This window comes from Nomascus leucogenys, chromosome 2 (assembly GCF_006542625.1).
Source record: "Nomascus leucogenys isolate Asia chromosome 2, Asia_NLE_v1, whole genome shotgun sequence".
Lineage (NCBI taxonomy): Eukaryota > Metazoa > Chordata > Mammalia > Primates > Hylobatidae > Nomascus > Nomascus leucogenys.
In genome coordinates this window covers 38330160-38357115 of record NC_044382.1, presented here as the reverse complement: position 1 = coordinate 38357115, position 26956 = coordinate 38330160, and the positions used below count along the sequence as shown (strand labels likewise).

At 43.5% G+C, this 26956-nt stretch overlaps 1 pseudogene; it reads right to left on the bottom strand.

Moving 5' to 3' along the window:
* Positions 1-22616: 22616 nt before the first annotated feature.
* Positions 22617-22738, bottom strand: LOC115832072 (annotated as a pseudogene).
* Positions 22739-26956: the final 4218 nt, after the last annotated feature.

The window sequence follows — 26956 nt, the reverse complement described above, 5'->3', positions numbered from 1 at the left end:
AATACAAAAATTAGCCAGGCATGGTGGCGCGCACTTGTAATCCCAGCTACTGAGGAGGCTGAGGCAGAAGAATCACTTGAACTGGGGAGGCGGAGGTTGCAGTGAGCCAAGATTGTGCCGTTGCATTCCAGCCTGGGCAACAGAGTGAGACTTTGTCTCAAAAAAAAAAAAAAAAAAGAAGCAAGAAAAAAAAAATCTTGGTCTGGGCATGGTGGCTCACGCCTGTAATCCCAGCACTTTGGGTGGCTGAGGTGGGTGGATCACTTGAGGTCAGGAGTTTGAGACCAGCCTGGCCAACATGGCAAAACCTCGTCTCTACTAAAAATATAAAAATTAGCCTGGCATGGTGGCACGTGCCTGTAATCCCAGCTACTTGGGAGGCTGAGGCAGGAGAATTGCTTGAACCGGGAGACAGAGGTTGCAGTGAGCCAAGATCACGCTACTGCACTCTGGCCTGGGCAACAGAGCAAGACTATGTCTCAAAAACAAACAAACAAACAAAAATCATGTTGATGCATGTGGTTGTAGTTTGTTTTCATTGCTAGGTAGCACTCCATTGTATAACTCTACCACAATTCAATTATCCAGTTTTCTATTGACTCACAGAATTCACTGGTGAAGCCACTGGGGCCTGGAGGTTGCTTTGTGGAAAGTTTAAGTTGATTAAAATTCTTTAATTTTCAGGTTCTTTATTTCTTCTTCAGCCATTTTTGGTGAATTGTATTTTTCTGGGAATCTATTGATTTCATCTAATTTTTCATATTTATTGACATAAAGTTATTATAACTCTTACCTGCTTAATATCTGTAGCACATTTAGTTATGGTTTTATTTCTCTTTGTTTTTGATTCTTGGTTACTCTTGCAAGTTATGCTATTTTATTAGTCTTTTTAAATAACTAACTTTTGGCTTTGTTGATCTTCTCTACTGAATGTTTCTCTACTCTACATCATTAATTTCTGCTCTTTATTTTCTTCTTCCTGTTTTCTTTATGTTTATTGCTGTTTTTAAATTTCTTATCTCCTTTTTTTCAGCCTTATTTGTTTCCTAATGTAAACACTACTGCTATGAATTTCCTCCTAAGTACTACTTGTATCTTACAGGTTTTGATATATAATCTTCTCATTACCATTTATTTCTTCTAAGTATTTTCTAATTTCTACTGATTTATCCTTTGATCCACAAGTTGTTGAAAAGTGCATTTAAAAATTTTCCAAACTTTTTTTTCCTTTATCTTTTTGTAACTGATTTCTAACTTAACTTCATTTAGATACTTATGAAGAGGCCAGGTGCAGTGGCTCACGCCTGTAATCCCAGCACTTTGGGAGGCTGAGGCAGGTGGATCACGAGGTCAGGAGATCGAAACCATCCCGGCTAACATGGTGAAACCCCATCTCTACTAAAAATACAAAAAATTAGCTGGGCATGGTGATGGTGCCTGTAGTCCCAGCTACTTGGAAGGCTGAGGCAGGAGAATGGCGTGAACCCAGGAGATGGAGCTTGCAGTGAGCCGAGATCATGCCACTACACTCCAGCCTGGGGGGCAGAGCAAGACTCTGTCTCAAAAAAAAAAAAAAAAAAACAACCTATCAGTTAGATACTTATGAGGCTAACTTTATGGCCTGGAATATTGTTAATTTTTGTAAATGTTCCATGTATACTTGAAAATAATGCTTATTCTCCAATTTTCTCTTTTTTTTTGAGATGTAGTTTCGCTCTTGTCCCTCAGGCTGGAGTGCAATGGAGCGATCTCAGCTCACTGCAACCTCCGCCTCCTGGGTTCAAGCGATTCTCCTGCCTCAGCCTCCGGAGTAGCTGGGATTACAGGTGCCTGCCACGACGCCCGGCTAATTTTTGTATTTTTATTAGAGACAGGATTTCACCATGTTGGCCAGGCTGGTCTTGAACTCCTGACCTCAGGTGATCCGCTTGCCCTGGCCTCCCAAAGTGCTGGGATTGCAGGCATGAGCCACTGCGCCCGGCCCTCCAATTTTCTATTTCTATTAGGCCAGCCTACTAATTGTGCTGTTCCAGATATTCTATATATGGCATGACTTTCTTTGGCCTGTTTGAACTAGCAAGTACTAGGGAAGGTATTTTAATAAACCTATTATGATAATGAATTTGTCACTATCTCTTTGAAGAATTTGTCAGTTTTTGCTTTTATGTATTTTTAAATGCTGTGTTTTGAGTGCTTTCTAGTTTAGAATTGTTATAACTTACTGGTTCGTTGATCCTTTTATTATTTTGTAATGATTTTATTTTGTAGTGATTAGTAATTCTTTCTGCTTAAAAGTTATTTTGTCTGCTAGAAATATAGTTAAGTTAGCTTTCTTGTGATTAGAATTTACCTGTATTATATATTTCCATTTTTTGAATTTTAGTCTTTCTGTATTCTTATATTTTACCTCTATCTCTCTATCTTCTGTAATCATCATGTGGTCAGATTTAGTTTTTTTTTTGTTTTTTTTTTTTTTGAGATGGAGTCTCGCTCTGTTGCCCAGGCTGGAGTGCAGTGGCACAATCTCGGCTCACTGCAAGCTCCACCTCCCGGGTTCATGCCGTTCTCCTGCCTCAGCCTCCCGAGTAGCTGGGACTACAGGCGCCTGCCACCACGCCTGGCTAATTTTTTGTATTTTTAGTAGAGACGGGGTTTCACCGTGGTCTCGATCTCCTGACCTCGTGATCCGCCCGCCTCGGCCTCCCAAAGTGCTGGGATTACAAGCGTGAGCCACCGCGCCCAGCCAGATTTAGTTTTTTTTGTATTTATTTTTATTTTATTTTACATAAAAAATTTTTTAGAGGCAAGGTCTCACTCTCACCCAGGCTGGAGCATAGTGGCATGATCTTGGCTCACTGCAGCCTCAACCTCCTGGGCTGAAGAGATCCCCCTGCCTCAGCCTCTTGAGTAGCTTGGACTACAAGCACACACCTCCATGCCCTGCTTATTTATTTATTTATTTATTTATTTATTTATTTATTTATTTGAGATGGAGTCTCACTCTGTTGCCCAAGCTGGAGTGCAGTGGTGCGTTCTTGGCTCACTGCAACCTCCACCTCCCGGGCTCAAGCGATTCTCCCGCCTCAGCCTCCTGAGTAGCTGGGATTACAGGTGCGTACAACCATGCCCATCTAATTTTTTTGTATTTTAGTAGAGACGGGGTTTCACCATGTTGCCCAGAGTGGTTTCAAACTCCTGAGCTCAGGCAATCCAGCCGCCTCGGCCTCCCACAGTGCTGAGATTACAGGCGTGAGCCATCGTGCCTGGCCACTCTGCTTATTTATTTATTTTTTCTTAATTTTTGTAGCGACAGGGTCTCACTATGTTGCCCATTCTGGTCTCAAACTCCTGGCCTCAAGTGATCCTCCTGCCTTGGCCTCCCAAAGTGCTGGGATTATGGGTGTGAACCACTGTACTGGCCCAGGATTTTGTTTTTGTTTTTAATTAATTAATTAATTAATTATTTTGAGACAAAGTTTCGCTCTTGTTGTCCAGGGTGGAGTGCAATGGTGCAATCTTGGCTCACTGTAACCTCCGCCTCCTGGGTTCAAGAGATTCTTCTGCTTCAGCCTCCCAAATAGCTGGTATTACAGGCATGCACCACCATGCCCAGCTAATTTTTTTTTTTTTTTTTTGAGATAGGGTCTCACCTGTCATGCAGCCTGAAGTGCAGTAGCACAAATATGGCTCACTGCAGCCTCAAACTCCTCAGCTCAAGTGATCCTCCCACCTTAGCCTCCTGAGTAGCTGGGAGCACAGGTGCGTGCCACCATGCTTGACTACTTTTTAAAATTTTTTGTAGAGATGGGATCTCACTATGTTGCCCAGGCTGGTCACAGACTCCTGGGCTCAAGCAATCCTCCTGCCTTGGCCTATAAAAGTGCTGGGATTACAGGTGCCAGCCACTATGTCTGGCCAGGTTTTTTGTTTTTAAATCCAATTTGACAATCCATCTTTTAGCTAGAAAATTTAGTACATTTACATTTAGAGTAATTTCTAATATATTTGATTTTGTTTTATTTGCTTTTTATTTCCTATTTTTCTGTTCCTCTTTTCTCCTTTTCTTACCTTATTTTAGATGGATCGAGCTATTTTTGTACTTTTTCTTTTCCACTTTCCTCCCTTTACTTGCTTGGGATATAAGAAAAGGGAGGTCAAAGATGACTCCAGTGTTTTGGGTCTCAGCAACAGGAAGAATGGAATTGCCATTGACTTGAGTTCATATTTGGGCATTATGATGCCATTTATTTATTTATTTATTTATTTTTATTTTTTATTTTTTGAGACGGAGTCTGGCTCTGTGTCCCAGGCTAGAGTGCAGTGGTGCCATCTCAGCTCACTGCAAGCTCTGCCTCTCAGGTTCATGCCATTCTCCTGCCTCAGCCTCCCAAGTAGCTGGGACTACAGGCGTCCGCCACCATGCCCGGCTAATTTTTTTGTATTTTTAGTAGAGACGGGGTTTCACCATGTTAGCCAGGATGGTCTTGATCTCCTGACCTCGTGATCCACCCGCCTCGGCCTCCCAAAGTGCTGGGATTACAGGCGTGAGCCACCATGCCCGGCCCATTTATTTATTTATTTAGTAGAGACGGGTTTCACCATGTTGGCCAGGCTGGTCTCGAACTCCTGACCTCAAAGCAATCCACTCGCCTCAGCCTAAAGTGTTGGGATTACAGGCGTAAGCTACTGTGCCTGGCCGTATGATGCCTTTTAGACAATCAAGTAAAGACGTCAAATAGGCAGCTGGACATGCAAATCTGAAGTACAGGAGGAAATCTGAGTCAGAGATAAAATTTATAATTTTATTAGAGTACAAATTATATTGAAAACACAGACTATATAAGATTTCCAAGGAAGTACAATCAGAGAAGAGATCCAAGGACCAAGTCTCAGAACTCTTGACTGTTAAAAGGTTAAGAGGTAGAGGAGCAACCAGGAAAGAAGACTGAGGAGTGGCCAGTGATATGGAACCAAAACTAGGAGTTAAGAAAATGTTTCAAGGAGAATTGATTTTGGTTAGTTTGTCTTGGGGTCATTCTAACTCTTTACTTTTGTGTCATCTCACTGTGAATTTTAAAGTTAAAAATTATATTTAACCTATCATTTTAGTTGTTTTTTGGGGAAGATTGTTCAGAAATTATAATCCATACAATGTCAGAAATGGAAATTGTACCAACACTTTTTTCAATATTATAAAGAAAAACCCTGGCTGGACGCAGTGCCTCATGCCTATAATCCCAGGATTTTGGGTAGCTGAGTGGGGAGGATCGCTTGAGGCCTCAGGAGTTCAAGGCCAGCCTGGGCAACATAGTGAGACCCTGTCTCTACAAAAAAAAAACCATAAAAAATTAGCTGGACGTGGTGGCACGTCCTGTCATCCCAGCTACTTGGGGCGGGGGTGGGGATGGGGCAAGGGGTGCTCTAAGGTGGGAGGATCACTTGAGCACAGGAGTTTGAAGCTATAGTGAGCTGTGATTGCACCACTGCACTCCAGCCTGAGTGACACAGAAAGATCCTGTCTCAAAATAAAGTCTAAATTTAAATTATACTTTTAAAAAAATTACTGGAGTTGCACTCTTGTTGCCCAGGCTGGAGTGCAGTGGCATGATCTCGGCTCACTGCAACCTCCACCTCTGGGATTCAAGTGATTATCCTGCCTCAGCCTCCCGAGTAGCTGGGACTATAGGCACCCGTCACCATGCCCATCTAATTTGTTTTGTAGTTTTAGTAGAGACGGGGTTTCTCCATGTTAGCCAGGCTGGTCTCCAACTCCTGACCTCAGGTGATCCACCTGCCTCAGCCTCCCAAAGTGCTGGGATTACAGGCGTGAGCCACCGTGCCCAGTCAAGAATTTTTTTTTTTTTTAGAGATAGGTTCTCGCTATGTTGCCCAGACTGGTCTCAAGCTCCTGGGCTCAAGCAATCCCCCTGCCTTGGCCTCCTAAAGTGCCGGGATTACGGCATGAGCTACTGCACCCAGCCAAGTGATACTTTAGGCACATATTTCTCTCAATCAATAGATACTTAGACTATCATGTCAGGGTTTTTCTTTTTATTTATTTAATTTATTTTTGAGACAAGGTCTTGCTCTGTTGCCCAGACTGGAGTGCAGTGGTGCAAGCATAGCTCACTGCAGCCTTGATCTCACAGGCTCCAGCAATCCTCTTGCCTCAGCCTGCCTAGGCTGAGGGGCTACAGGACTACAGGGACTGAGGGGCTACAGTGCAGCTGGGACTACAGGTGCACACCACCACACCTGGTTAATTTTTAAAATTATTTGTAGAGATGGTGTCTTGCTATATTTCCCAGGCTGGTCTCGAACTCCTGAACTCAAGCAATCCTCCCTCATTGGCCTTTCAAATTGATGAGATTATAGGCATGAGCCATTGTGCCCAGCCTAAATTTAGACTTTAAAAATAAATGTATATTTTACTCATTTCAACAGCATCTACATATTATTGAAAACATCTTCATTTAGACTTGCGTATTTAAGCATTCAACAAACACTTATTGAACATCAACAATGTACTGTCAGAAAGATTTCTGATTTCATGGAGTTTACCTTGTAGTGAAGGAGGGGCAAAGAAAAGGTAAGATAATCTCAGATAATGACAAGTACTCTGAAGAAATTAAAATAGGATATGATAGAAAACATTACTTAAAATGGGTGTTCAGGGAAGACCTCTCTGAGGGGATTGCCTTTAAGCTGAGACTTGAGTGACAAGGAGTAAGTGAAAGTATCTGCCTACAGTCAAGGAGTGACACATATACACATAAATTTAAGTCCCCAGATTAAGAACCACTGTCAGCCAGGAGCAGTGACTCATGCCTGTAGTCTCAGCACTTTGGGAGGCTAAGGTGGGAGGACTGCTTGAACTCAAGAGTTTGAGACCAGCCCGCATAAGATGGTGAGCCTCCATCTCTACAAAAATAATAAAAAAATAAGCTAGGCACGGTGATGCGTACCTGTATCCCCTTAGCTCGTTCAGTTCCGGTCATGTGAGCCAAGATATTCCTTTCTTGGCTCTAAACCATAGGTTTGAGTTTTTGTCAGTAAAATAGGGCCAAGAGCCTGGATTTTCAGTCTAGGGTGCTGGAAAGGTTAATTGATGCCTGTAACATTCTTTAAGATCTTTAGATGAAAGACTCAGGACTGTATATAGAATTACCAAGGGCTTGGAAGCTCTTCCCTTCCAAGCCCCAGGGAAAATCCCTTCATATCAGTAACCTAGGCCTTTCCTCTCCAGTCTGTAGCTGTGGGACAATGGTTCTCAAACTTTTGCAGGCATTAGAATCAAAGGTTGTGATGTGAATTCCTAGGCTCTCTGCCTGAGATTCTGATTCTCGCTGAGGTTCTGAATTCTTAACTTCTTAGTTCTGTATTCTTCTGTACCCTTGTCTGGTGTCTCATGCTTCCCAATACTCTAGATTTTTGTCTCTGCAAATGGATCTGAGAGTGTACTTGTCCATATAAACCATTGTCAGAGACATCTTTAGCTTTTTTTTTTTTCCCTGAAGGCAATTCAGAGCAGAGATTGGGGAAGGCAGGAATGTGTCTGTATCTACTTCTCAAATGTACATAGACACTCATTAGGAGGAGAGTTTGGGATAATTATTTGAATGAAAGGAGGGAGGAATTGCTGACTGGCACAAAATGAGAGCAGGTGAGTACAAGGAAAGCAACCCTGGTTTGAGGGCCAAGTTCATTGCCTCTTTCCTCTTTTCCTGGTGCTGAATCCTACTAAAGGGCTGTCCAGGGATTGATTGGTCTTTCATTCATTCATCCATTCAACAAATGCATATTGAATAACTATTATATGCCAGACAGTAGGAATTCAGTGTTAACTAAGACAGGATCTCTCCTCTCCTGTATTTTTCTGTCTCCCCTACTAGAATGGAGACATTCTAGTAGAAAAATACATATAAGCTGTGCAGTGGTACATGCCTGTAGTCCCAGCTATGAGGGAGGGTGAGATGGAAGGATTACTCAAGCCCAGGAATGTGAGGCTGCAGTGAGCCATGATTAGATTGCTGTATTGTCCTCCAGCCTGGGCAACAGAGTGAAGACTCTGTCTCAAGAAAAAAAAAAAATTCAGCCTTGATAAAAGGAAGGAGGAAGTGGAGGGTGGAGGGAAACATTCTTGGCAAAGGAAACATGAGTTCAAAGGCCATCAGGCAGGAAAAACTTTGAAATGTTTGAGAAACTGAAAGAAGGACTATCTTGCTAGAATGGAGGAGTGAGAGAGAGAATATTGCAGGATGAGGTTGGAGAGGGTGAGGATTAGGGTTTATAGGTCACCATAATTAATGCCTTGGAAAAAGTAGTGTGGGCAAGGGAGCCTTGCCACTTGGGGTAAGAATAGTAGGGGCCAACCTAGAATAGCCAAAACTTGAAAATGAAGAACCAAGTTGGAGGACTCGCATTTTCTGATTTCAGAACTTACTACAAAGCTATAATAATCAAGAAAGTATTATTATAATAATCAAGAAAGTACCACAGTGTGTGGTACTGTCATAAGGATAGACATACAGATAAGTAGAATTGATAGTCCAGAAACAAACCCTCACACTTATGGTCAATTAATTTTTGATAAGGTTGCCAAGACAATTCAATGGTGAAAAAATAGTCTTTTTTCTTTTTCTTTTTCTTTTTCTTTTGAGATGGAGACTGATTCTGTTGCCCAGGCTGGAGTGCAGTAGCATGATCTCGGCTCACTGCAACCTCTGCCTCCCAGGTTCAAGCAATCGTCCCACCTCAGCCTCGAAGTAGCTGGGACTACAGGCGTGCACCACCACACCCGGCTAATTTTTATATTTTTAGTAGAGTCAGGGTTTCACCATGTTGGCCAGGCTAGTCTTGAACTCCTCACCTCAGGTGATCCACCCGCCTCAGCCTCCCAAAGTGTGGGATTACAGGCATGAGCCAACGTGCCTGACTGAAAGGATCATCTTTTTGATACATGGTGCTGAGAAAACTAGATATCCACATGCAAAAGAATGAAGCTGAACACCTACTTCACATCATATGTAAAAATTAACTCAAAATGGATCAATAACCTAAATGTAAGAGCTAAAATATTTCTTAGAAGAAAACATAGGTATAAATCTTTATGACCTTGGATTTGGCAATGGTTTCTTAGATATGATACCAAAAGCACAAGGAACAAAAGAAAAAAAAAACAAATTGGACATCATCAAAATAAAAAACTTCTGTGCACCAAATGACACTGCCTAGAAAGTGAAAAGACAACCCACAGAATGGGATAAAATATTTGCAAATGTAAAACTGATAAGGGACCCAAGAGAATTTAAAACTTATGTCCACGTAAAGACGTACACAAATGTTCATAGCAGCGTTATTTATGATAGCCAAAAAGTGGAAATAACCCAAATGAGTCACCAACCCAAACTGATGAATGGATAAGTAAAATGTGTTATATCCATACAGTGAAATATTATTTGGCCATAAAATGGAATGAAGCACCCATACATGCTACAACAAGAATAAACCTTGAAAAACATCATTCTAAGTGAATGAAGCCAGTTACAAGGGATCATATATTATTCCATTTATATGAAATATCTGTAATAGGCAAATCTATAAAGTCATAAAGTGAACTAGTGGTCGCCTAGGGCTGGGGGCCTAGGGATAATGGCTATGGGGTGCAGGAATTCTTTTTAGGAGTGATGAAAATGTTCTAAAATAGTTGTGATAAGCACGGCATGGTGGCACACACCTGTAGTTCCTCCTACTCAGGAGGCTGAGGCCAGGAGTTAGAGGCCACAGTGTGCTATGATCTTGTATGTGAATAGCCACTGCACTCCAGCCTGGGCAACATAGCAAGATCTCATCTCTAAAAGTTAAAAAAAAAAAACAGATGTGATGGTTGCACAGCTCTGCATATAATAAAAGTTATTGACTTGAACACTTTGAGTGAATTGTGTGATATGTGAGTTATATTTTAAGAAAGCTATTAAGGTGGGTTGCAGTAGCTCATGCTGGTGATCCCAGCACTTTGGGAGGCCAAGGTAGGAGGATTGCTTGAGTCCAGGAGTTTCAGGTTGCAGTGAGCTATGGTTGCACCATTGCACTCCATCCTGGGCAACAGAGCAAGACTCTGTCTCTAAAAAAAAATAGATAAAAAAAAAAGCTGTTAAAAAATAAAAAGAATGGTAGGGGCCAGAACCTAACAGCAAGGTCAAAATGGGGAGGTTGAAAACCTCTAGGGCCTCCAAGACCAAAGGAATTACCACTTCTGGACAAGAACTGGGGAATTTTTCAGTACCAATTCCAGGAACCTACTAGCTGAGTGAACCCAAGGGAAGAATCATGGCCTTGGGAGGTTTCTCCAGGTTGTTTTCAGAGACATGTTTGTTCACCTTCCATTAATATATCCACTTACAAAGGGGATTATAATGTGCAGTGATGCAAACTAGACCATGTTCCTTTACTAGATCCTCTGCTATTTTCCCTATATATTTTTGAGACAGAGTCTTGCTGTGTCACCCAGGCTGGAGTGCAGTGGTGGGATGTCAGCTCACTGCAACCTCTGCTTCTTGGGTTCAAGCGATCCTCCCACCTTAGCCTCCCAAGTAGCTGAGACTACAGGCACCTGCCACCATGCTCGTTTTTGTATCTTTTGTAGAGATGGAGTTTCACCATGTTGGCTAGGCTGGTCTCAAACTCCTGAGCTCAAGTAATCTACCCGCCTCAGCCTCCCAAAGTGCTGGGATTACAGGTGTGAGCCACTGTGCCCAGTTTCCTCTGCCATTTTCTTTCTTTTTTTTTTTTCGAGACAGGTTTCCGCTCTTGTTGCCCAGGCTGGAGGGCAATGATGCGATCTTGGCTCACTGGAACCTCGGCTGCTGGGGTTCAAGCAATTCTCCTGCCTCAGCTTCCCAAGTAGTTGGGATTACAGGTGCACGCCACCACGCCCGGCTAATTTTTGTATTTTTAGTAGAGACCGGGTTTCACCATGTTGACCAGGCTGGTCTCAGACTCCTGACCTCAGGTGAATCTGCCTGCCTCGGCTTCCCAAAGTGCTGGGATTACAGGCATGAGCCACCACACTCGGCCAAAAAATTTTTTTTCAAAACAAAAAAATTTAATGAGAAGAGTGGCATCTTTAATGTCTGGCTTTATAAAAGCTTGATTCTTATATCTGCTTCTGTATTCAGTCAAATGCACGAGTGTTTCAGTTGAAGAATATGAAGAAAATCTGGCTCAACACAGCTATGTAGTTGGAAAAGGAAGAAATACTTCAATAGATTTTTCAGATAACTGGATATTCCCTTCAATACACCAAAATCCAACAACTGTTAGTTTCTTAAAGGTTGAGACCATAGCTATAAAATGTCCATACTCTGTTATATTAAAATCCATTGGTCTATCACATACTTTCATTTTGTGTTGTTGTTTTGAGACAGGGTCTTGCTCAGCTACCCAGGGTGGAGTGCAGTGTCTGCAATCACTGCTCATTTCAGCCTTGACTTCCTGGGCTCAGGCGATCCTCCCACCTCAGACTACAGGCATGTGCCATCACACCCAGCTAATTTTTTATATGTTTAGTAGAGACAGGGTTTTGCCATGTTGCCTAGGCTGATCTTGAACTTCTGGGCTCAAGTGATCCTCCGGCTTTGGCATCCCAAAGTGCTGGGATTATAGGCATGAGCCACGGTGCCCAGCCCTAATTAAAAAAAATTATTTGTAGAGACAGGGTCTCCCTATGTTGCCCAGGCTGGTCTGGAACTCGTGGGCTCAAGCGATCCTCCTCCTGCCTCAGTCTCCCAAAGTGCTGGGATTACAGGCGTGGGCTACTGCACCCGGCCTATTATGTACTTCCTTTCTTTTCTTTTTTTTTTTTTTTTTAGATGGAGTCTCACTCTGTTGCCCAGGCTGGAGTGCAGTGGAGCCATCTCGGCTCACTGTAACCTCTGCCTCCTGGGTTCAAGCAATTCTCATGCCTCAGCCTCCCGAGTAGCTGGGACTACAGGTGCTCACCACCATGCCCAGCTAATTTTTGTATTGTTAATAGAGACGGGGTTTCACCATGTTGGCCAGTCTGGTCTCGAACTCCTGACCTCAAGTGATCCACCTGCCTTGGCCTCCCAAAATGTTGGGATTACAGGCATGAGCCACCGTGCCTGGCCTAATATACTTTCAATGGATCTTTTACACATGTATGATTTTGTAACATCATGATCGGTCATTTGGAAAACATTGGTTCACTGAACTGTGCAGATCTTTCAAATATTGACACATTTTTATTATATAATATAAAAAAACACATTTATTAATACCATGATTTATCTCATCAAAAAAGTCTTTGAAACTTTTAGAAAACTGTTAACCAGGAATATATACAATTTTCCAAAATTCTAATTTTTGCTCAAAGGTTTTGAATTTTATCATTGGAAATAAATATTGTCAGGTGTTTTCCTTCAAGTGACAGGCTCCAGAGAATGTCTGCCAAATATCCACATCTGAATTACCAACATTTGCCTGTCAGTGCTATTTTCAAGTAAAAATGGTGTTCTATGAAAACAAAAGGCCGGGCGTGATGGCTCACGCCTCTAATCCCAGCACTTTGGGAGGCCGAGGCGGGCAGATCACGAGGTCAGGAGATCGAGACCACAGTGAAACCCCGTCTCTACTAAAAATACAAAAAAATTTGCCGGGCGTGGTGGCGGGCACCTGTAGTCCCAGCTACTCGGAGAGGCTGAGGCAGGAGAATGGCGTGAACCCAGGAGGCAGAGCTTGCAGTGAGCCGAGATCGCGCCACTGCACTCCAGCCTGGGTAACAGAGCGAGACTCCGTCTCAAAAAAAAAAAAAAAAAAAAAAAAGAAAACAAAAAAGGCCAATGCAGCTTGCAACCAAAATAGCTGTGCTCCTTGAGATAACTAATGTACTTTGATATATAGCAGAAGTGCTCTGTGTATCCTTCTCACTTCCTCACAGACTATTAAAAACACTTGTACTCAAGGGTCAAGTTTTAATAAAATTAATTTTTACTTTTTCATCAAGGATTCTTAATAAAATCGGCCTTTTCCTGCTTTGAGTGCCCAATGGGGAAGAATACATTTACTGCTAGTACAGTTTGATACCATTGCCTAATACTGTGCTGAGGTACCAGCTATCTTTGTTTGTTTTTTAGAAACAGGAGCTCACTCTGTTGCCCAGGCTGGATTGCAGTGGTGAGACCATAGCTCACCGTAGCCTTAAACTCCTGGGCTCAAGCAATCCTCCTGCCTCGGCCTCTTGAGTAGCAGGGACTACAGGCATGCACCACCACACCCAGCAGTACCAGCAAGTTTTTACCCCCCATTGCTTTTGTACCATCAGTGCAAAAGTCAATATAGTGAAAAATAATATATTAGAATTATAATGAAAATAGTTTTGACTTCATGGATTCCCCTGAAAAGGTCTTGAGGGCTGCAGGAATCTATAGAGCATACTCTGAGAATTGTGGCAATATGGCCAGGCACAGTGGCTCCTGCCTGTAATCCCAGCACTTTGGGAGGCAAAGGTGGGTGGATCATCTGAGGTCAGGAGCTCAGGACCAGACTGGCCAACATGGTGAAACCCCGTCTCTACTAAAAATACAAAATTAGCTGGGCGTGGTGGCAGGCTCCTGTAGTCCCAGCTACTTGGGAGGTTGAGGCAGAATTGCTTGAACCTGGGAGGTGGAGGTTGCAGTGAGCCGAGATCAAGCCACTGCACTCCAGGCTGGGTGACAGAGCGAGACTCCGTCTTAAAATAAAATAAAATAAAATAAAAAGCCGGGTGTGGTAGCGCATGCCTGTAATCCCAGCTACTTGAGAAGCTGAGGCACAAGAATCACTTGAACCTGGGAGGCAGAGGTTGCAGTGAGCTGAGACCGCGCCACTGCACTCCAGCCTGGGTGATACAATGAGACTCCGTCTAGCCGGGTGGGGGTAAGAATTGGCCGGGTGTGGTGGCTCACGCCTGTAATCCCAGCACTTTGGGAAGACAGGGCGGGTGGATTACTTGAGGCCGGGAATTCAAGACCAGCCTGGCCAATATGGAGAAACCCCATCTCTACTAAACACACACACACAGACACACACACACACACAGACACACACACACACACACACACACACATACACACACACACACTAGCCAGGCGTGGTGGTGCATGCCTGTAATCCCAGCTACTCTGGAGGCTGAGGCAGGAGAATCGCTTGAACCCGGGAATCGGAGGTTGCAGTGAGCTGAGATTGTGCCACTGCACTCCAGCCTAGGCGTCGCAGCAAGACTTTGTCTCAAAAACAACAACAAAATTGTGGTAATATACCCGTATATGTGTGTGTATGTCAAAGTATAAGTGAAATATTTCTTCCCTAAGTTCACATTTCTCTGAGTTAAATGTAACTCCCTAGATTTTGCCCAAAAAGGTACATTCTAACTTTTTTAAATTTTATTTTTCTTCTTAATTTGTTGACTAAACACATTAATAATAACAATAAAGATTTTTAAAAACACAAAAAACCTAACTATCTAAAGTTTGGTTTTAAGGTAATAACTGGGGTGGTTTTGGAAAATAGTTGTTTGTTACAAAGGTGTTACATACTCATTGTAAACAAATTCAAACAACATATGCACAAATAAAATGATATATTTCTAGTAAAAAACAAATAATTTCACTTTTTCCCTCACTTGGCAGTGTACCATGCACAATCAGCCTTCTGATTTTCTTCATTCTTTTTTTTGAGATAGAGTCTTGCTCTGTCACCAGGCTGGAGTGCAGTGGCGTGATTTTGGCTCATTGCATCCTCCGCCTCCTGGGTTCAAGCTATTCCCCTGCCTCAGCCTCCCAAGTAGTTGGGACTACAGGCGCGAGCTACCTTGGTCGGTTAATTTTTTGTGTTTTAGTAGAGACAGGGTTTCACTATGTTGGTCAGGATGGTCTCAATCTCCTGACCCCGTGATCTGCTCACCGCCGGGCGTGGTGGTGGGCGGTTACAGGTGTGAGCCACTGTGCCTGGCCTCTTCACTCTTTTTAAAGTATATTGTAGGTCATGTTATAACTGTACCGCAGCTTACTTAGCCACTTATTGATGGACAAGTAAGGTTTGTTTGTTTTGAGACGGAGTCTCACTCTTTTGTCCATGCTGGAGTGCAGTGGCATGATCTTGCACACGGCAACCTCCGTTTCCCAGCTTCAGGTGATTCTCGTGCTTCAGTCTCCCGAGAAGCTGGGACTACAGGTGTGCACCACCATCCCTGGCTAATTTTTGTTTTAAGACAGAGTCTCGCTCTGTCACCGAGGTTGGAGTGCAGTGGTGCGATCTCGGCTCACTGCAACCTTTGATCCAAGGTTCAAGCGATTCTCCTGCCTCAGCCTCCCGCGTAGCTGGGATTACAGGCATCTGCCACCATGCCTGGCTAATTTTTGTATTTTTTAGTAGAGACGAAGTTTCGCCATGTTGGTCAGGCTGGTCTCAAACTCCTGACCTCAAGTGATCCACCCGCCTTGGCCTCCCAAAGTGCCGGGATTACAGGTGTGAGCCACCCTGTCTGGCTTTTTTTTTTTTTTTTTTTTTTTAAGTAGAGATAGGGTTTCACCATGTTGGTCAGGCTGGTCTTGAACTGACCTCAAGTGATCCGTCTGCTTCAGTCTCCCAAAGTGCTGGGATTATAGGAGTGAGCCACTGTGCCTAGCCCTGACAAGTAAGGTTTTAATTAATGTCCTTGTACACTTTTTTTTTTTTTTAGTTAATGTGTGAGGGTTTCTGTGCCACCTTTCCTCCAGAGTTGGAAACGGATTTGCTAAATCAAAGGGTAGTTGCCCCTTAAAAAAAAAAAAAAAAAAAAAGAAGGACCAGGCACAGTGGCTCATGCCTGTAATCCCAGCACTTTGGGAGGCCGAGGTGGGTGGATCACTTGAGGTCAGAAGTTCCAGGCCAGACTGGCAAACATGGTGAAACCCCATCTCTACTAAAAATACAAAAATTAGCTAAGCGTGGTGGCATATGTCTGTAATCCCAGCTACTTGGGAGGCTGAGGCAGAAGAATTGCTTGAACCCAGAAGACAGAGGTTACAGTGAGTTGAGATCACGCCACTGTACTCTAGCCTGGGCGACAGAGACTGTTTCAAAAAAATAAAATGAAGGCACCTCCAAACTTATTTCCCTAAAGATTGTATCAATTACACTACTGCTAATGGTATACAGAGAGTGCAACAGGGAACTTCTGAGAGTAATTGTTGGGCATGAGGATTACCAGGCTCTGAATAGTGGTCAACCAGTGCTTTGAAGGGTTTTTAAATATTTCTGAGCCCTTCAGTCACCCTCCAGGAATTCTAACATTCATTTGAAATCCCTGGTATAGGCTGGGCGCGGTGGCTGGCTCACGCTTGTAATCCCAGCACTTTGGGAGGCCGAGGCGGGCGAATCACGAGCTCAGGAGATCCAGACCACGGTGAAACCCGTCTCTACTAAAAATACAAAAAAATTAGCCGGGCGTGGTGGCGGGCGCCTGTAGTCCCAGCTACTCGGAGAGGCTGACGCAGGAGAATGGCGTGAACCCGGGAGGCGGAGCTTACAGTGAGCCGAGATTGCGCCACTGCACTCCAGCCTGGGTGACAGAGCAAGACTCCGTCTCAAAAAAAAAAAAAAAAAAAAAAAGAAATCCCTGGTATACAGAAAAGTATTGCTGTTTTCTTTGGACTCTCTAGTATGGCTCAATCTTGATTTAAAATGTTGCCAGCTTATGGGTGGAGCCATTGGGACAGTTTAGGGCTTTAACCAAACTCCAGAGGCCACGACAGGCCTGCCCATATGTCCCGCAAAACTCTGTAACGGTGATGCAATTCTTTTCAACTAATTAACCTTTTGCATTGACTAAATCTCTGCTGGAGAAGCCCAACTTTGGCTGTTTTTCTTTTCTTTTCTTTTTTCCTTGACACCAGAGGTGTAAATGCCAGGGTCTAAGAAGGGCTTCTAGGTGAAAAGTTTAAGAGTAGAGTCCTGACCACTGTATTTCTTAATAGCGTCTGTGAGTTTATATCAGACTCATGTCTGGCCTAGACTTTCTACAAGTGTCCTTTCGGGGCCATAGCCACTTCCTTGGGAAAGAACACTTGGTAGGTGGCACTGTTACCTGCCCTGCAGGTGAACGCCATGCTGTGTCTCCTGATTTATGGGACTGCCTTGATGAAAAAGGGGTGTGGCAAACTGAGTTGAGTTCAAACACTCCACAAGAGTCTCCAAGATCAGCCTTCAGAGTGACTCAGTCCTCACTTATAAGCCCAAATTGCTCTTTGAGTTGGAGTCCTGGGTCTGCTCCTTTCTCATTGTGGTAAGCAAGTATGTACTTCAGGTTCTCACAGGAAATATCAGAGGGTAATGGATGGGTCATGTAAAATCACTTCAGAGATTTTATTGGGAGATACTGATCCTAATGCTCACTCCTCGTTACTCCTCTATTTAAAAAAAATTGTAAGGCTGGGCATGGTGGCTCACACCTGTAATCCCAGCACTTCAGGAGGCCGAGGCAGGCAGATCACCTGAGGTCAGGAGTTGAAGACCAGCCTGGCCAACATGGTGAAACCCTGTCTCTACTAAAAATACAAAATTAGCTGGGCATGGTGACACACGCCTGTAATCCCAGCTACTTGGGAGGCTGAGGCAGGAGAATTGCTTGAACTTGGGAGGTGGAGGTTGCAGTGAGTCGAGATCATCCCATTGGACTCCAGCCTGGGCAAGAAGAGCGAAACTCTGTCTCAAAAAAAAAAAAAAGGTCGGGGGGATTGTGAAAAACTAAAACACCCCTCAAGAGTTCTTCTCACTCAAAAGTGCTGATTCACTAAATGCCAGGCCACCATAACCTGTAAAATAAGAGGATTCTTGCTGCTGGGGTTGCTATCTAGCTGTTCTCTCATCAGAAAAAGTGCTCAGACCATAACATTCAAAATTTTCACCAATTCTGGGATCTTCTAAAGTCTGTGGCAGAAGGACATGGTACCAGCCAAGGAGAGCTTCTACAAAAGGTGGGTGTGGCTGCCTAAGTTGCAGTGGTAAGAGGACACGTGAAAAAGGATGTTTGGGGTCACTAGCTTCAGGTTTACCAAGTGTGAGATAGAAGAAGCAGAGGGTTCACTGTAATGCACAAGGTAGGGTTCTGGATTTCTCCAAGTAACTTATTGATTGTCAGTTCTTAGAACCCTCTTCTTGTCAAAGAGCTTGTACAACTGTAGACCAGAACATCTGGGCTGAACTACACACTTACTGGTACTTATTTCTCAATGTGGCTCTTGGTTTTTCCTTTTTTTTAAGATGCAGTCTCACTCTGCCACTCAGGCTGGAGTGCACTGGCGTGATCTCGGCTCACTGCAACCTCTGCCTCCCGAGTAGCTGGGACTATGGGCACCTGCCATCACGCCTGGCTAATTTTTGTATTTTTAGTAGAGACGGGGTTTCTCCATGTTGGCCAGGCTGGTCTTGAACTCCTGACCTTGTGATCCGCCTGCCTCAGCCTTCCAAAGTGTTGGGATTATGGGCATAAGCCACTTTGCTGGGTGGCTTTTCCTTTTAATTAGTACTGAAGTGAGAAAGCTCATAGAATTACTGCTGGCACTCATATTTTCAGTACAATCCTTCCAGTGGAAGCAATACACAAAAATATTCACCAAGGACTCACCTGGGGGAAGAGTGGATTAATATTCATTGTCAACCAATATGACCCTTCTGCAGAGAGATGTTTAACTTTTGCAAAAAGCAAAGCTAAACTTGATGTCTTTCAAAAATTTGGGCCAGGTGTGGTGGCTCACACCTATAATCCCAGCACTTTGGGAGACTGAGGCAGGTGGATCCCTTGAGCCCAGGAGTTTGAGAGCAGCCTGGGTAACATGGCAAAAACCCTGTCTCTACCAAAATACAAAAAAACACAACAAAACAAAACTAGCTGGGCATGGTGGTGTGTGCCTGTAGTTCCAGCTACTTGGAAGGTTGAAGTGGGAGGGTGGCTTGAGCCTGGGAGGTTGAGGCTGTAGTGAGACTGCACCACTGCACTACTCCAGCCTAGGTAACAAGAGCAAGACCCTGTCAAAAAAAAAGAAAAAGTTTTCAGTTACAGAGTTACAGTAAATCTAACTGTGTTTCTGTCCAGTTGAAGGTTTGGAGGTTTCTGGCTGACTCAGCAAGTAATGTTCTACCTAGGCTAAGTTCTTCTCATTGCTGTCTGAAACCAAACACATAAGGTAAATCCATCATGTTTTTTTTTTTTTTTTTTTTTTTTTGAGACGGAGTCTCGCTCTGTCGCCCAGGCTGGAGTGCAGTGGCGCGATCTCGGCTCACTGCAAGCTCCGCCTCCCGGGTTCACGCCATTCTCCTGCCTCAGCCTCTCCGAGTAGCTGGGACTACAGGCGCCCGCCACCAGCCCGGCTAATTTTTTTTGTATTTTTAGTAGAGACGGGATTTCACCGTGGTCTCGATCTCCTGACCTCGTGATCCACCCGCCTCGGCCTCCCAAAGTGCTGGGATTACAAGTGTGAGCCATCGTGCCCGGCCTGTTTTTTTCTGTTTGTTTGTTTGTTTGTTTGTTTTTTGAGATGGAGTCTCGCTCTGTCACCCAGGCTGCAGTGCAGTGGTGTGATCTCGGCTCACTGCAATCTCTTGCCTCCCAGGTTCAAGCAATTCTCCTGCCTCAGCCTCCCAAGTAGCTGGGATTATAGCACCCACCACCATGCCTGGCTAGGTTTTGTATTAGTAGTAGTAGTAGTAGTAGTAGTAGTAGTAGTAGTAGTAGTAGTAGTAGAAGAGATGGGGTTTCACCATGTTGGCCAGGCTGGTTGTTGTCCCAAGTAGCTGGGGTTACAGGTACACACCTCCACACTTGGCTTCCCTTTTTTTTTTTTTTTTGTAGAGATAGAGAGTCTTGCTTTGTTGCCCAGGCTGGTCTCAAACTCCTGGGCTCAAGTGATCCTCCTGCCTTGGCCTTCCAAAGTGCTGGGATTGCAGGCATGAGCAACTGTGCCTGGCCTTCATGCTGATTACACTTATTGACAGTTTCTTTTTCTCCATTCTGAAAGCCACTTCCCTAATCCGGTGTTCTTTATCTTATACTTGGGCAAAAAGCTGCAGCCAGATTGCTTGTTTCCTACACTCCAGTATTTCCTTGTTCTAACCCAATTTACTCAATTCAGCTAAAACAAAAAAAATTTGTAATCTTCCTTTAACAATTTTTATCTTAGTAACTTTGCTTTTCGAAAACTATGGTGGGTGGCCTATTGAACCAAATTTATGTATTTATTTTTAGTTTTGTAGAGATGGGGGTCTTGTTATTTTGCCCAGGCTGGTCTCAAACTCCTGGGCTCAAGCAATCCTCCTATGTTGGCCTCCCAATATGCTGGGATTACAAGTGTGAGCCACTGCTCCTGGCCTGAGAAGGATATCTAAAAACCTAATAACATGGTTTGTGTATGAGAGGAGGTCTAGGTATTTAGTGGGGAAAGTAAAAATACTCTTTTCCTCATTTTATATTCATTTTATTCTTTTTTTTTTTTTTTTTTTTTTTAGTAGAGACAGGGTTTCACCGTGTTAGCCAGGATGGTCTCGATCTCCTGACCTCGTGATCCGCCCACCTCGGCCTCCCAAGGTGCTGGGATTACAGGCATGAGCCACCATGCCCGGCCCATTTTATTTTTTTCCACATGCCTGCTGTGTCAAATTGTTTTGTTCTTTTTGAAATTTGAACCATGTGAATGTATTAACTATCAGATTTTTTTTTTCTTTTTTTTTTTTTTTTTTTTTTTTTTTTGAGACGGAGTCTTGCTCAGTCGCCCAGGCTAGAGTCAGTGGCACGATCTCGGCTCACTGCAAGCTCCACCTCCCGGGTTCACGCCATTCTCCTGCCTCAGCCTCTCCAAGTAGCTGGGACTACAGGCGCCCGCCACCACGCCCGGCTAATTTTTTGTATTTTTAGTAGAGACGGGGTTTCACCATGGTCTCGAACTCCTGACCTCGTGATCCGCCCGCCTCGGCCTCCCAAAGTGCTGGGATTACAAGCGTGAGCCACCGCGCCCGGCTTTTTTTTTTTTTTTTTTTCTTGAGACAGAGTCTCACTCTGTTGCCCAGGCTGGAGTGCAGTGGCACGATCTCGGCTCACTGCAATCTCTGCCTCCTGGGCTCAAGCAATTCTCCTGCCTCAGCCTCCCGAGTAGCTGGGATTACAGGGGCCCGCCACCACACCTGGCTAATTTGTGTAAACTATTAGATTTTTTAGTGTGAAATTCCATGGTCTAAGAAACTAACAATATAGTTGGAGAAACCAGAAGATAAGTTTTAAATGTTTCCAACTATTACAAGGGAGGAAGATATATTTGATAGTAGTCAGGGATAACTTCACCTAGGGTGCTGATTAGCAGATTTATAAGAAGGATATAATGGTTGAAGCATGTTTACCTGATTGATGAATTTCCTCTGCTTTTGAGGTTGCCATGGAATCAATGTAATACTGTGGGAAGAGCATGGGTTTTGGGATCAAGCAGAAATAAATTCAAATCCCAGCTTTTCTATATACTGGCCTTATAACCTTGGGCAAGTTATTTAACAATTTTGAAGTTTAAACTTCCTCATCTATAAAGTGGGTAAAATCTGAATAGGATCATTATAAAGGTTAAATGACCTCTAAGTGCAACAAATATGTTGGTTTACTTCTTACATAGATGGGCTGAACTGAGATGGATTGGCATATAGGAATAAAATGTCTGGAGAAAATGCAGGTTGCATGTGAAAGAACTTCATGTAGCTAAAGTCCCTGCATCTATAATTTAGTTTGTCAATCTCATATTATGGGATTTGAAGCCTCTTATTATCTCAGAAGTTTTAGAAACCCTTGGGCTAGCTGGGCACAGTGGCTCACACCTATAATCTCAGCACTTCGGAGGCTGAGGCAGGAGGACTGCTTGAGCCCAGGGGTTAGAGGCCAGCATCCTGAGCAACATAGGGAGACCCCCGTCTCCATAAATAATTAAAAAAAAATAGCTGGGCATGGTGGTCCACTCCTGTGGTCCCAGCTATTTGGGAAGCTAAGGTGGGAGAATCGCTTGAGCCTGCGAGGTCGAAGCTGCAGTGAGCAGGTGATTGCACCACTGCACTTCAGCCCCGGTGACAGGGTGAGACCCTGTCTCAAAAAAACAAAATAACCAAATAAAAATCCTTTGGCTATACAGTTTTTATGTTTTTTTTTTTTTTTTCTTTTGAGACGGAGTCTTGCTCCGTCGCCCAGGCTGGGGTGCAGTGTCGAGATCTCGGCTCACTGCAAGCTCTGCCTCCCAGGTTCATGCCATTCTCCTGCCTCAGCCTCCCAAGTAGCTGGGACTACAGGTGCCCACCACCACGCCCAGCTAATTTTTTTTGTATTTTTAGTAGAGACAAGGTTTCACTGTGTTAGCCAGGATGGCCTCGATCTCCTGACCTCGTGATCCGCCCGCCTGGGCCTCCCAAAGTGCTGGGATTACAGGCGTGAGCCACCGTGCCTGGCCATGTGTTTTTTACCCTTCTTGATCTGAAAGATGGTCAAAACACAGTGCTTTGAAACACATTATAAGTAGACTCTAAATATTCCCACTGTCTTTTTCTTTTCTTCTTTATTCCATAGAGACTCAAAATTGCCAATGCTGACTATATTTCAAGTCCGTGGCAGGTTATTGGGAAAAGTTTTCAATTAGCAATAATCATGCCTTTGGCTATGATACTGCCAGTGAGCAAATCTCCACTCCATTTTTTTTTTCTTGAGAAAGAGTCTCGCTTTGTCACTGAGGCTGGAGTGCAATGGCGTGATCTCAGCTCACTGCAACCTCTGCCTCCTGGATTCAAGCAATTCTCCTGCCTCAGCCTCCTGAGTAGCTAGGATTACAGGTGCATGCCACCACACCCAGCTAATTTTTGTATTTTTAGTAGAAACGGGGCTTCACCATGTTGATCAGGCTGGTCTTGAACTCCTGACCTTGTGATCCACCCGCCTCAGCCTCCCAAAGTGCTGGGATTACAGGCATGAGCCACCATACCTGGCCTGAGTGTGATTTTATTTATTTATCAAATGTATCACTTGATATTGTGATGATTTATCAATGAGTTTTCAAATTTTAAAACCATAAGAATGTAGTATATATGGAACTATTGAATCACATTTTCTTTTTTTTTTTTTTTTTATTTGAGACAAAGTTTCACTCTTTGTTGCCCAGGCTGAAGTGCCGTGGTGTGATCTTGGTTCACTGCAACCTCTGCCTCCCAGGTGCAAGCAATTCTCCCGCCTCAGCCTCCTGAGTAGCTGGGATTATAGATGCCCACCACCACGCCTGGCTAATTTTTTGTATTTTTAGTAGAGACAGGGTTTCATCGTGTTGGCCAGGCTGGTCTTGAACTCCTGACCTCAGGTGATCCGCCCGCCTTGGCCTCCCAAAGTACTGGGATTACAGGCGTGAGCCACCGTGCCCAGCCATTAAATCACATTTAATAGAGACTCTATATAGCAGTCACCAAAATATAGGAGACTGGGAGTTCCTAATTCCCATACTGATTGTCAAACTACTGACAAGTATCTCAAGTAAAGGTCCTGGTGAAACAAAGATTATTGCTCAATCACATTTCTTTAGCTATACTCTGGGTTAGTTGCTAGGCACTGAGTAAAGAGAGTGTTTTCTTCCCTCTCAAATAAATTGAGAAAAATGTATATATATCCAGATTTCCTTTCCCTGTGTCCTTGAGAGTCATTGTATTTGTTTAAAGAATTTAATGAGTTTGTTCAGGGAGTTGCATCAGAAATTATTTTTGTATCAGTAGTAAGCATGACAAGCAGTTCCTTTGTAATGCTGTACCAGTCAATACCTGTTTTTGCCTAAGGATGTATCCATACCAATTCTGGATAATCCAGCTTTGAAGTGGGTTGGGCAGTGCTAGGTTTCTTTTGTTGGTGTTATTAGTTTGGGTTGTGACTTAGTCACACATGCCTTGAAAACTTAACAGCACTGAGGATACAGGCTAATTAAATTCCACAAATGCTAACTAAAGCCAGTGTACATAGCATTTACATTAAAATAGTTCTCTAGAATAGGTAGAAGACTTTTTTTTACATTTTCTACAACTTATTTATTATCTGGAAAGAACATTTAACAAACATGTTCTGCTCATAGAAAACACTATCCTTTACATGTGAAATGTCAAAATGAGCAATTACTAAGCCAAAGAAATGTTTATGATCTTCAAAATGTTTTTTAAATAAATGTTTGGCAGAATCAACTTTTAAAGTCATTTTAAAAATCGTTATATTCTTATAAAATTTTAAGATCCCAGTTTAAGGATGACGAAATATTAAATATTGCACAGTTGAGATATATAAAGCCCTTTGTTAAAGTTGTAAGAGAGGAGAAAATGACTTTTTTTTGTTTTTTTGAGACTGAGTCTTGCTCTGTCGCCAGGCTGGAGTGCAGTGGTGCGATCTCGGCTCACTGCAACCTCCGCCTCCCGGGTTCAAGCGATTCTCGTGCCTCAGCCACCTGAGTAGCTGGGATTACAGGCACGCGCTGCCACACTTGGCTAATTTTTGTATTTTTAGTAGAGACGGGGTTTCACCATGTTGGCCAGGATGGTCTCCATCTCCTGACCTCGTGATCCGCTCACCTCTGCCTCCCAAAGTTCTGGGATTACAGGTGTGAGCCATTGCGCCCGGCCATTTTTTTTTTTTTCAGCCAAATTCTGTTATCATATGGACGTTCTCTGGGTCAAAGGATATTTTCCATACAAACCACCAGACTCCTTTTTTGGTCATCTCTGATTAAAGGATTAGATGGAAACAGTTTTTTTTTGTTGTTTTTTTTTTTAAATTATACTTTAGGTTTTAGGGTACATGTGCATAATGTGCAGGTTTGTTACATATGTATCCATGTGCCATGTTGATTTCCTGCACCCATTAACTCGTCATTTAGCATTAGGTATATCTCCTAATGCTGTCCCTCCCCCCTCCCCCCACCCCACAACAGTCCCCAGAATGTGATGCTCCCCTTCCTGTGTCCCTGAGTTCTCATTGTTCAATTCCCACCTATGAGTGAGAACATGTGGTGTTTGGTTTTTTGTCCTTGCGATAGTTTACTGAGAATGATGTTTTCCAGTTTCATCCATGTCCCTACAAAGGACACGAACTCATCATTTTTTATGGCTGCATAGTATTCCATGGTGTATATGTGCCACATTTTCTTAATCCAGTCTATCGTTGTTGGACATTTGGGTTGGTTCCAACTCTTTGCTATTGTGAATAGTGCTGCAATAAACATACGTGTGCATGTGTCTTTATAGCAGCATGATTTATAGTCCTTTGGGTATATACCCAGTAATGGGATGGCTGGGTCAAATGGTATTTCTAGTTCTAGATCCCTGAGGAATCGCCACACTGACTTCCACAATGGTTGAACTACTTTAAAGTTCATATGGAACCAAAAAAGAGCCCGCATCGCCAAGTCAATCCTAAGCCAAAAGAACAAAGCTGGAGGCATCACGCTACCTGACTTCAAACTATACTACAAGGCTACAGTAACCAAAACAGCATGTGACTGGTACCAAAACAGAGATATAGATCAATGGAACAGAACAGAGCCCTCAGAAATGATGCCGCATATCTACAACTATCTGATCTTTGACAAACCTGACAAAAACAAGAAATGGGGAAAGGATTCCCTATTTAATAAATGGTGCTGGGAAAACTGGCTAGCCATATGTAGAAAGCTGAAACTGGATCCCTTCCTTACACCTTATACAAAAATTAATTCAAGATGGATTAAAGACTTAAATGTTAGACCTAAAACCATTAAAATCCTACAAGAAAACCTAGGCAATACCATTCAGGACATAGGCGTGGGCAAGGACTTCATGTCTAAAACACCAAAAGCAATGGCAACAAAAGCCAAAATTGACAAATGGGATCTAATTAAACTAAAGAGCTTCTGCACAGCAAAAGAAACTACCATCAGAGTGAACAGGCAACCTACAGAATGGGAGAAAATTTTTGCAACCTACTCATCTGACAAAGGGCTAATATCCAGAATCCACAATGAACTCAAACAAATTTACAAGAAAAAAACAAACAACCCCATCAAAAAGTGGGCAAAGGACATGAACAGACACTTCTCAAAAGAAGACATTTATGCAGCCAAAAAACACATGAAGAAATGCTCATCATCACTGGCCATCAGAGAAATGCAAATCAAAACCACAGTGAGATACCATCTCACACCAGTTAGAATGGCCATCATTAAAAAATCAGGAAACAACAGGTGCTGGAGAGGATGTGGAGAAATAGGAACACTTTTACACTGTTGGTGGGACTGTAAACTAGTTCAGTTTTTTTTTTTTTTTTTTTAGACTGGGCACCGCTCTGTTGCTCAGGCTGGAGTTCATGGCATGATCTCGGCTCACCGCAACCTCCATCTCCCAGGCTCAGGGGATCCCTCCCACCTCAGCCTCCTGAGTAGCTGGGATTACAGGCATGCACCACCATGCTGGGCTAATTTTTTTTTTTTTGAGACGATGTCTTGCTCTGACGCCTAACCTGGAGTGCAGTGGCACGATCTTGTCTCACTGCAACCTTCGCCTCCTGGGTTCAAGTGATTCTCCTGCCTAAGCCTCCCGAGTAGCTGGGATTACAGGCACGCACCACCACATCTGGCTAATTTTTGTATTTTTAGTATAGACGGGGTTTCACCATGTTGGCCAGGCTGGTCTCGAACTCCTGACCTCAAATGATCCGCCCACCTAGGCCTCCCAAAGTGCTGGGATTACAGGTGTGAGTCACCGCGCCCAGCCCAATTTTTGTATTTTTGGTAGAGTCGGGGTTTCACCATGCTGCCTAGGCTGGTCTCGAACTCCTGGGCTCAAATGCTCCGCCCGCCTCAACATCCCATAGTGTGGGGATTACAGGCGTGACCCACGGCGACCGCTA